We start from the raw sequence: 12,178 nt of genomic DNA, 5'->3' as shown, positions 1-12,178 counted from the left end.
CAGGGCTCATGTTTGGAATTAAATAAATATGACTAAACAATTTGATGAAAAACAATTTGCTATTAACTGCCAAGTGGCTTCATTTGTTACACTCGGGCCTATAGGGCCTTGAACCTCTGACCAGTCTTACAAGGTCCGCAACACATTATCTTACTTATACCCACTGCTATTGAGTCAGTTATGACATATAGCTATCCTATGTATGGATTCTAAAGCCGTAAATTTTTATGGAGACAGAAAGCTTCTTGTTTTCCTTGTGGAGTGACTGATGGGTTTGAACTGCCTAACTTGTAGTTAGCATTCCAGTGCTCAACCTACAGTGCCACCAGGGCTCCTTATATTCCTATGTTGTTGTTGTTGTGCTGTTGAGTTGGTACCAAATCATTGTGACCCTGTATAGGGTTTCTGAGGAGCACCTGGTGAGTTTGAACCTCAGACTTTGTGGTTCAAACTGACCTTGAGGTCGAGTGTTTATCCTATGGCACCACACCAGGACTCCATAGTACCTATAGTAAGTACATAAAGGATGATTATAGATATTTCACTTGAAATATTCTAGGTAATTGAATGCTATTTATGTTTAGATTATTGAATGTCAAGAAAAACGAAATTTTTCTAAAGTAACACACAAATTACAATGTCAGTGATTGGTAGAATTAATATTTATTTCTTGTTTATATCTGATATCCAATATAAACTAGCTGTGGGCTCCACCTCCTGGTGTCATTATCATCATCATCATCTTCTTGGGACCAAGATAAACATGGCCATTACCTGGGTCATTGCCAATTTCCACTGACACAGATAAAGGAGTGTAGCAAAGTTTTCACTGGATACTTAAAATTTCCTCCTAGGAGTAACACATATCCTTAACCCTCAATATTTCATTAGTCATAATAAATCACATGGCAATCTCTAAATTTAAGTGTCAGGAGAAGTGCAATAGAACCAAATGTGTCTGCAGGGAGAAACAGATGGAATATTTATGACCTGGCCTGAATTTTCCCAAAGTAAAATAATTTAATTTATGGAAGAACTGGAAATTTGAAGTAAATGAATTATAACAGTAACAATTACAAACAAATTAAAAAGACTCTCTTTTAAATTTCTTCTATTGTAGATGATAGTGTTTTGAGAATTTATTTTCCAGTCTCTTTTTCTGTAACTTCATATCACTTTTCCATAAAAATCTATGAATTGAAGAAAACACATAAATATCACCTAATTTCTGGGCCCCTAGATAGGTGAAGTTTATTTATCTACTAGAGAGGAATAAAAACAAAATTATATCATCATCAGTATTAAATAAAGCCTCAAAGGAAAAAAAAATGCATTGGAGAACAGACTTTGTACAGACCTAAAAAAATGAGTAAAGGAGAATTTAAGACCATAAATTAGACTGGAACATGACAATTCTTAAATGTTAAGAGCAATTTTGAATCTATCCCAATATAAATAAAGCTAGAGGGCAATTGTATGGAAAGGAGGATGAGAGTGATGTATTCCTGCTTCTTTGTCCTACTCAGGGCAGAAATGCAAAGCCAGAAAAAATACTGTTAATCTAAGCATTAAATGTCACCACTAAATATAGAATGGACTCATCTAAATTGCAGAAAGTAGAAACAGTTGTCAGTATTTATTTGTATTGAGCTTAACTCTATCCTGCTAGCCTCTGTTGTATTCACTTTTTAACTTCATGCATACGTTCATTTAAAAAAATGATATATTGAAAGTAAATTTAGAATGCAAAATAATCATCAAGGAAAAACAACCCAAATTAACACTTAACTAATTAACTGGATTTAGCTAGTTAAGTGGAGTTCTAGTGTGGTACTGTAGGATAAGCACTGGACTATTAACCACAAGGTTGGCAGTTCAAACACACCAGCCATGTCTTGGAAACTATACATGGGGTCACTAGGAGTCAAACTGACTCCAGCATTTAACAACAATTAATTGTTAGCTGTAAACTTAGCTTAATTGTGCCTTCTTTTGAGAATAAGTTTATTATTAAAAAGATTACCTACTCATGATGTACTTTTACCAGAAGAGAAGACAAGTTAATCCTAGTTGTGAGTTTATTTTGTTTTGTTAAATTACAAAATTTAATAAGTTTAATTTTATGAAACTATGTTGTTGTTGTTGGAGTCCAGGTGTGGCACTGTGCATTAATGTGATGAACTGCAAAGTCAGTTTGATCTGCAATGTCAGTGGTTCAAGCTCACCAGCCGCTTCTCAAAAACCTTATACAGGGTCACTATGAGTCAGAACAGATTCAACAGCACTAAACAACAGCAACAAATGTTGTTGTTAGTTACTAACCAGTCTATACTGACTTGTAGCTACCACATTTGTTACAAAGTAGAACTGCTTCATAAGGTTTTTGTGGGTGAAATCTTTATGAAAGCAGGTCACCAGGCTTTTTTCTGTCATACCACTGAATGAAGTCACCATTCAATTTGTTGAATAATTGTTGTTAAGTGTCCTTAAATTGGTTCCAACTCAGTGCAGCTTTGTATACAGTTTCTGTGGCTGTAAATCTTTGTCTCACATTTTTCCTATGGAGTGGCTGGTGGGTTTTAATCACTGACCTCACCTTATTGTTTACAGTCTAGTAATCAACCTACAGAGCCCTTGCATTGTCTCATTGAGTTTGTTGTTGTTGTTAGGTGCCATTGAGTCAGTAATGACCCATAGTGATCTTATGCACAGCAGAATGAAACACTCCCCAATCCTGGGCCAACCTCACTACTGTTGCCAATCTTGAGCCCATCGATGCTGCCACTTGGCCAATTAATCTTGTTGGGGGTCTTCCTCTTCTTCTCTGACCCAAATGATAAAGATTAAATGCCTTTTCTTGTTTTTAGCATTGGTAAGGATTATGAGATGCAATTAACATATTTGGGTGACTAAAGACAATAGAGAAATGTTATGATACGAAATGTTATGATACGCAATCTATCAAAACTTCAAACTCTGAAACTCCAAACCAAAAAAAAAAAAAAAAAATTAAGTATATTTCCCTTATCCAATACTCCTCTGTCAGTTTGTCGTACTGTAGTGGCTTGTGAGTTGCTATGATTCTGAAAACTATGCCACTGATTGTGGAACAGACCATCAATTACTCATATGTAAATTCAAATTGAAGATGAAGAAAATGAAAACAAGTCTACGAGAGACAAAATATAACCTTGAATATATATCCCACCTGAATTTAGAGGTCATCTGAAGAACAGATTTGATACATTAAACACTAAAGACTGAAGACCAGAGGAGTTGTGGGATGACATCAAGAACATCATAGAGGAAGAAAGCAAAAAGTCATTAAAAAGACAAGAAAGAAGGAACAGATCAAAATGGATGTCAGTAGAGACACTGAAACTTACTCTCTAGAGTAGAGATGCTAAAGCAAATGGAAGAAATTAAGAGGTCCAAGAGCTGAACAGAAAATTTCAAAGATCACCTCGAGAAGATAAATTCAAATACTACAACAAAATGTGCAAAGATCTGGAGTCAGAAAATCAAAAAGGGAAGAACATGGTCAGCATTTCTCAAGCTGGGGGAACTGAAGAAAAATGTCAAGCCTCAACTTTCATTATTGAAGGGTTCTCTGGGAAAATTATTGAATGATGCAGAAGCATCAAAAGAAGATGGAAGGATTACAGAGTCACTGTACCAAAAGGAAATGGTTGATGTTCAACCATGTCAAGAGGTAGCATATGATCAAGAGTAAATGAACTGAAGGAGGAAGTCCAAAGTGCATTTAAAGAATTGGCAAAGAACAAGGCACCAGGAATTGATGGAATAAAAATTGAAATCTTTCAAGCAAGTGAGGTGGCACAGGAGGCACGCACTCATCTATGCCAAGAAATTTCGAAGACAACTATCTGGCCAATTGATTGGAAGAGATCCATATTTGTGCCCATTCCAAAGAGAGGTGACCCAAATTAATGCAGAAATCATCCAACAATATCTTTGATATCCGATGCGAGTAGAGTTTTACTAAAGGTAATACAGAAATGGCTGCAAGCATACATTGACAGAGAACTTCCAGAGGTTCAAACTGGATATAGAAGAGGACATGGAATGAGGGATATCATTGCCGATGTCCGATGGATCTTGGCTGAAAGTAGAGAATACCAGAAAGACGTTTACCTGTGCTTTATTGACTATGCAAAGGCTTTTGATTGTGTGGCTCATGATAAGCTATGGCCAACATTGTGAAGTATGAGTATTCTGGAACACTTAATTGTGTTCATGAGGAATCTGAACCTGGACCTAGAGACAGTTGTTCAAACAGAATATGGGAAACCTGAATGGTTAAAAATTAAGAAAGATGGGTGCGACAGGGTTGTATGCTTTCACCATACTTACTCAACCTGTATGCTGAGCACATAATCTGAGAAGTTGGGTTATATGAAGGAAAATGTGGCATCAGGATTGGAGGAAGAATCATTAACAACCTGCGATATGCTGATGATACACTTTGCTTGCTGAAAGTGAAGAGGACTTAAAATATTTACTGATGAAGATCAAAGAGCACAGCCTTCAGTATAGATTGCATCTCAATGTAAGGAAAACAAAAATCCTCACCACTGAACCAATAAACAACATTCTTATCAACAGAGAAAAGATTGAAATTGTCAAGGATTTAATTCTTCTTGGAACAACTAGCAACACTCATGGAAGCAGCAGTTAAGAAATCCGACGACATATTGCATTGGGCAAATCTGTTGTACAAGATCTTTTTAAAGTGTGGAAGAGCAATGATGTCAGCTTGAGGACTAAAGTGCACCTGATTCAAGCCATGGTATTTTCAATAATCTCATATGCTACGAAGGCTGGACAGTGAATAAGGGAGACTGTAAGAATTGATTCTTTTGAGATAGGGTGTTGGAGGAAAATATTGAAAGTTCCATGGGCTGCCCAAAGAACCACACAGCTCTGTGTTGGAATAAGTATAGCCAGAGTGCTCCTTGGTGGCCAGGGTGGCCAAACTTCATCTCTCATATTTTGTACATATTGTCAGGAGGGATCTGTCTCTGGAGAAGGATATCATGTTTCGTAAGGTGGAGGGTCACAGAAAAAGAGATAGACCCCTAGCATGATGGATTGGCAAAGTGGCAGCATCAGTGGCTCAAGTGTGGCACCAATTGTGAGGTTGGCCCAGTATCAGGCAGTGTTTCTTTCTATTTTGCATTCTATGCATTGTTGCTATGAGTCGGTACTGACTCAATGGCACCTAACAACACACAATATATTTCTTCTATGCTTTTCTCCACTAAGGACCACTGGCTTGATTATAATAATAAAAGCTTCATTTGGCATATCAATGTTCCATTACTGCTAACCATTTAGATTTAGTATCTTTCTGAAGCTTTTAGGATTAGGGACTGTTTGTGTATTAATATACTCCGCTTCCATTGTTAAATATCCTTGATAACTAACCATTTCTGGAAGGAATAATTTTGTTATCTGAACAAAATGAAAAAAAAATATCACTTTCACAAAACACGCTGGCAATTTGCTGTGGTTTGTTAGTTGTTTTTTGTTGTTATTGTTGTTGTTAAATGCTGTCAAGTCTGTTTTGCCGCATAGCGACCCTGTTTCCAAGGAGCGACTGGTGTGTTTGAACCCCGAACTTGTAGTCAAACCAACTTTGCAATCTGGTGCTTATCCTCCAGTGCTACAACAGGACTCTTTATTAGTTGTTGTTGTTGTTGTTAAGGGCCGTCGATTCAATTCTGACCCACAGCAACCATGTATGGGGTTTCCAAGGAGCAGCTGATGTGCTTGAACCACCCACCTTGCAGTTCAAATGACTTTACAGTCTTGTGCATTAACCCATAGCACCACATCATACCAAAAACTGTACCAAGCCCACTACTATCAAGTCACTTCCTTCTCATAGTGACCCTGCTTAATATTTCTGAGACTACAAGTCTTTACAAGATCAGATAGCCTCACTTTTCTCCTATGGAGTAGCTGACGTTGTGGTTGGCAGCTCAATACCTAACCCACAGCACTTTCAGGATTTGTTAGTTAGGGTACTCATAATATAAAATAAGCAAATCATCTATATTTAGCTGAGAGTAAGGAGCTCTCGTAGAGTAGTGGTAATGAATCAGGCTGTGAACTGCATGGTCAGCAGTTTGAAACTACCAGCTGTTCCATGGGAGAAAGATGAAGCTTTCTGCTCCCATAAAGATTTACAGTCTCGGAAACCCTGTTCAGGGTCGCTATGAGTAGGAACCAACTCCACGGCACATAACAACAACAACCACAAGGGTGAAAATAATTGAAAAAATACTGAAATATCTTATGAAACTTTGGGAAGGATAGGCGTCTTCTGAAACACTACCATGTATATTCCTCCATATCATTATTTTTTTAGCCTGTGAACTCTATATTCTCCAGATAAAATTTCTTGATCTTTAATATCCTCTCCACAGGATAGTGATCTCAAATTGCTTCTAAGACTCATCTATCAGGGTTCCCACCTCCAGAGAAGGATGCACTGTTCTCTGTTATAGGCTGAAAATGTAGTAAGCTTTCTGATTTGCTTAATTAGATTCAAGTGCTAAACTGGGACCATTCCTATAGTCTGGAATATGTGACTAACATGGTTAGGCACATGTTACCCATGCAATCATTGCCATTTAGATAAGAAAAACTTATTGAGAGTTCAGTCATGTATTGGGACTACATCCTGATAAGAATGAGTCACTACAAACTATGCTGCTGTTGTTGTTGAGTATTGTCTAGTTGATTCTGACTCATAGTGATCCTGTACAGGGTTTTTGAGGAGTAGTTGGTGGGTTTGAACTGCTAGCCTTGTGGGTTGCAGTCCAGTGCTTAACTTACAATGCACCAGGAGTCCTATGAACTATGTACTGCCCTATACTTCTTATCCTTTCTGTAGACAATTTTCATTTCTGCATTTCCAAACATTAATCAATGCTAAGAATAAAAACTATTGTACTATTTTTAGTGAGTTATGCACTGAACTGTTTATCCCAAGGTCAGCAGTTTAAAATCACCATGGGAGAAAGATGAGGAATTCTGCTCCCATAAAAAATTATAGCCTTGGAAACCCTATAAGGGTTCTCTATGAGTCAGAAGTAACTGGACAGCATTTAACAACAACAAGAACAATTGTGTAAATAAAATGAATATATTGCCAAGATGCACTCCAGAGAACAAAATTAAAAGTATTTGTAATCCTTTACTTATATATAACAAAGATAAGTTAATGAAATCCCAGCAGAATCTTATACTAAAGCACTCATTCATGGCTTGCACCCATGAATTAAAGCAATTCAATTAAGGTGATGTGCCATTTTGTATAATAAATATGTGATCAATTTTAAGCAAAAGGAAGTAAAAATAATGGGATTTTCTTTCTGTCGTTCCCCGCCCCCCTTAGGATTTTTAAAAAAGTTTTATGTAACAAATAATTAAACAGCTTAGGGATATTATAAAAAAGAGAACTTAAAAAAAATAAGAAAACAGTTGTATTTTTGTTTTTCTTCTTTTTAAACAATTTTCTATGTATAGGACAGATAATGTGAAATCCTGCAAACAATAATTCTCGTTTTCTTCCCACTTAAGTGAAGCGTATCATAGAATCCTTAGAGAATCAATCACACACATCATAAGATCTAAATATTTTAGCTGTGCAAAATGAAGTGTGAAATGATAAATGTAAAAGACTTTCCAATTTGAATATATTCCCTAAAATTTGTTTCAAAGAATTTGCTGGTGTTTGTAGTGGTTATCACAAGTATTAGGAAATATCAAACTTGTCATGTAAGAAAAAATAAGAAACTTGTTATTTCAATACAGAAGTAACTCTATGTCTGTAAATAATTAGTAGAAATATGTCTGCAAGTGATACATTTATTCCACAATATCCTTTGTTTTCCATGAAGTAAACTCAGAATTAAGCATTCTAGTTGTTCATAGATTTGGAACATTTGTGTTCTCAACTTTTGGCAGTATGATGAAAAATGCCAATCAAAGAGACAAAAAGTCGTTTCCATGACTCAAATACACCAAAATCTAAATGCATTAAGTGGTTAGTCCTCAGTTAACTAAATACTTGTGTTGGGGCTTAAAAGAGGCATTGTAATAGGAAGACTATAGAAGAATTGATTCTTTTGAGTTATTGTGTTGGAGGAGAATATTGAAAGTGCCATGGGCTGTCCAAAGAACCAACAGATCTGTGATGGAAGAAGTGCTGCCAGAGTGCTCCTTGGAGGCCAGGATGGCCAAACTTCGTCTCTCATACTTCAGACATGTTGTCAGGAGGGATCAGTCACTGGAGAAAGATATCACGTTTGGTAAGGTGGAGGGTCAGAGAAAAAGAGGAAGATCCCCCCAGTGAGATGGATTGACAAAGTGGCAGCATCAATGGGCTCAAGCATGACAATGATAGTGAGATTGGCGCAGGATTGGGCAGTGTTTCTTTCTGCTGTGCATTCTATACATGGTTGCTATGAGTCAGTACCGACACAATGGCACCTAACAACAAGATAATTAAACTGATTATTTTATTCTTTGTCAAAAATATTCAGTAATTTTTGTTATCAATAATGTAATTTCAGAAATAGACTAACTCTGCTAGTGTGAATCATGCAGCATAAAATTGCAGAGTTTTTAGTTCCAGGTTTCAGAATTATTGGAGTTGGAGGAACATGATTTCTTGGTTATGTTTTATCATAATGACATGAAATTTTTAACATGGTATTGACTAATGTTATTTTAATTCATACCCCAAAAGCTAAGCAGAGTAGGCTAAACTTGAATTTCAAATGTTTATGCTGAAAAATAGCTCATATTTCTTTAATTTCTTATATATGAAGTCATTTGAAAATATTTTATGTGTTTTCAAAGTCCAACATTCCACTTCCCATCCCCCACAATTTTATTTGTTCTTTTAGAAGAGTGTGATACTTAAGGTTTTCCGTCAATCAGACTAGGACAGGATTCTCAGTGGTTTGGCAGTTGAGATGTAATCTAATAAATATAATCAGCTTATGATGAGGTCTTATAAGAGCAGTTAATCAATTAAATGGAAACTTTCTTGAGGAGTTGGCCTGCTTCCAATATATTGAACACTCAGGCAAGGCTTTCTTACTCTTTGCTGGTCCAGATCTTGAATCTAACTCATTCTCTGACATCCAGTTCTCCAGATTGAGCCAGGACCTGTTCTGTGGCATGCTACAATTATCAGAATATATTTTGTTACACTTTGTCAATAATTATTTGACAGTAAATCTATTAAAATTATATTATATTATCAGTGAAATAGCCCCTATTTTCAACTGTAGTTGATTTAACACCCATTCGTTGCATATAGGAAAATTTAAAAAGAGATACTGGACTTTTGACTCTGGATCTGAGTCTCTGAACCATTCTGTAGTGCATATATTATCAAATTAGTGATATGAATCTATGGATTGTCTGTATGTTATGTTTTTTATCAGGACACCAAAACTTTTGTGCAGAATTTAACATAGTTTTATGCATTTTTGTAGAGAAGACATAAATAATTGTATGTGCAATAAGACAATAGATTACTAATAGCCATTATCTTAGATGGAAAAACTTTATATCATCACTCAAACAAGGCCAAGGGCTGACAGTGAAATAGACTATCAATTATTTATATGTAAGTTCAAGTTGAAACTAAAGAAAATTAAAATAAGTTCACAGGAGGCAAAGTATGACCTTGACTATATCCCAAATGAATGTGTTGATCATTTCAAGAATAGATTTGATGCATTGAGCACTAAGCCTGAAGATCAGATGAATAGTTGGAGGTCATCAAGCATATTATACAGGAAGAAAGCAAAAGGTCATTAAAATGACAGAAAGGACAAAAATAGAAGTCCAATGAGACTCTGATAAGTGATCTTGAATGTACTAAATCATATGGAAGGAATGGTAAAGTAAGAGAGCTGAACTTAACTTTCAAAGGGCAGCTCTAGAATACAAAGTAAAGTTTTATAATGATATGTGCAAACACCTTGAATCAGAAAACCAAAAGGGAAGAACTCACTCAGCATACTCAAACTGAAAGATGTGAAGAAAACGCTCTAAGCCTCAAGTTGCAATACTGAAAGATCCTGTGAACAAAATTCTAGTTGTTCACAAAGCATCAAAAGAAAATGGAAGGAATAAAAGGAATGCAGAGTCACTTGGTCTGCATCAAAAGATGATGGAAGGAATGCAGAGTCACTTGGTCTAGATTCAATGATTTCAGGAAGTAGCATATGACCAAGAACCAATAATACTGAAGGAATAAGCTAAAGCTGTACTGAAGATATTGGTAGTAAAACAAGATCTCAGGAATGGACAGAATACCAAGTGAGATGTTTAAACAACTGAACACAACTCTGGAAGTATTCATTCCTTTATACCAAGGAATTAGGAAGGCATCTATACACTGGAAGAGATACCTATTTGTACCCATTACAAAGAAAGTTGATCCCTCAGATTGTGGAAATTATTGAATGATATAATTAATTAATACCACAGGTAAATGCAATTTTGCTGAAGTTAATTTAAAAAAATGTTTCATTACTGCAATGACAAGAAAATGGCTGAAATTTAAACCTGATTCAGAAGAGGACATAGAAGGAGGACTATCACTTCTGATATTAAATGTCTCTTGGCTGAAATCAGAGAATATCAGAAAGATATTTTCATGTGTTCCAATGACTATAAAAAAAAAATCATTCAACTTTGTTGATAATAACAAATTACAGATAACATTGCAAAGAATGGGAATTCCAGAACATTTAAATATGACATCTGCACTTCAACCAAAGACAATCATTCTAACAAGACATATTTCATAGTTTAAAATCAGAAAAGGTCTGGCAAGGGTTACATCCTTTAACTGTATTCATTCAATCTGTATCCTGTATCACTGGGGATCATCCCCTTTTTCTCTGATCCCCCTCCTTACCAAACATGATATCCTTCTCCATTGAAAGGTCCCTCCTGACAATATATCTGAAATATGAGAGACGAAGTTTGGCCATACTGGCCTCAAAGGAGACTCTGGATACACTTCTTTCAACACAAATCTGTTGGTTCTTTTGGCAGCCTATGGAACTTTCAATATTCAACTTTCAACAACCATAGCTCAAAAGCATTGATTATTCTAAGGTCTTCCTTATTCACTGTCCAGCTTTCACATGCATATGAGGTTATTGAAAATACCATGTCTTGGGTCAGGCGCACCTTGGTCTTCAAACTGGCATCTTTGCTCTTCAACACTTTAAAAAGGTCTTGTGAAGCACATTTGCCTAATGCAATACTTCATTTGATTTCTTGACTGCTGCTTCCATGAGTGTTGATAGTTGATCGGAAAACAATGAAGTCCTTGACAACTTCAATGTTTTCTCCATTGATAAGAATGTTGTTTATTGGTCCAGTGGTGAGGATATTTGTTTTCTTTACATAGAGCTGTAATCCATACCAAAGACTGTGCTCTTTGATCTTCATCAGTAAATATTTTAAGTCCTCTTTACTTTCAGCAAGCAAGGTTGTATCATCTGCATATCGTGGGTTGTTAATGAGTGTACCTCCAACACTGTTGCCACGTTTTTCTTCATATAACCCAGCTTCTCGGATTATTTGCTCAGCATACAGGTTGAATAAATATGGTAAAAGAATACAACACTGTCACACCCACCCTTCTTCATTTTAAACCATTCAGCGTTCCCAAGTTCTGTTTGAACAGCTGTGTCTTGGTTCATGTACAGATTCCTCATGAGCACAAGTAAGTGTTCTGGAATACTCATACTTCTCATTGTTTTCCATATGTTGTCATGATATACACAATCAAAAGCCTTTGCATAGTCATTAAAGCACAGGTAAACAGCTTTCAGATATTCTCTGCTTTCAGCCAAGATCCACCGAGCAACAGCAATGATATCCTTCATTCCATATCCTCTTTTGAATCCAGCTTGAACCTCTATCAATATATGCTGGCAGCCATTTCTGTATTACCTTTAGTAAAACTTTACTTGCATGTGATATCAAAGATACTGTCCGATTATTTCCACATTCATTTGGGTCACCTTTCTTTGGAATGGGCATAAATACGGATCTCTTCCAATCAGTCGATCAATTGTCTTCCAAATTTCTTGGCATAGATGAGTAA

Source organism: Chrysochloris asiatica, unplaced genomic scaffold (genome assembly GCF_000296735.1).
Source record: "Chrysochloris asiatica unplaced genomic scaffold, ChrAsi1.0 scaffold00217, whole genome shotgun sequence".
NCBI classification, from domain to species: domain Eukaryota; kingdom Metazoa; phylum Chordata; class Mammalia; order Afrosoricida; family Chrysochloridae; genus Chrysochloris; species Chrysochloris asiatica.
Note: the sequence above shows the minus strand (reverse complement) of the source record.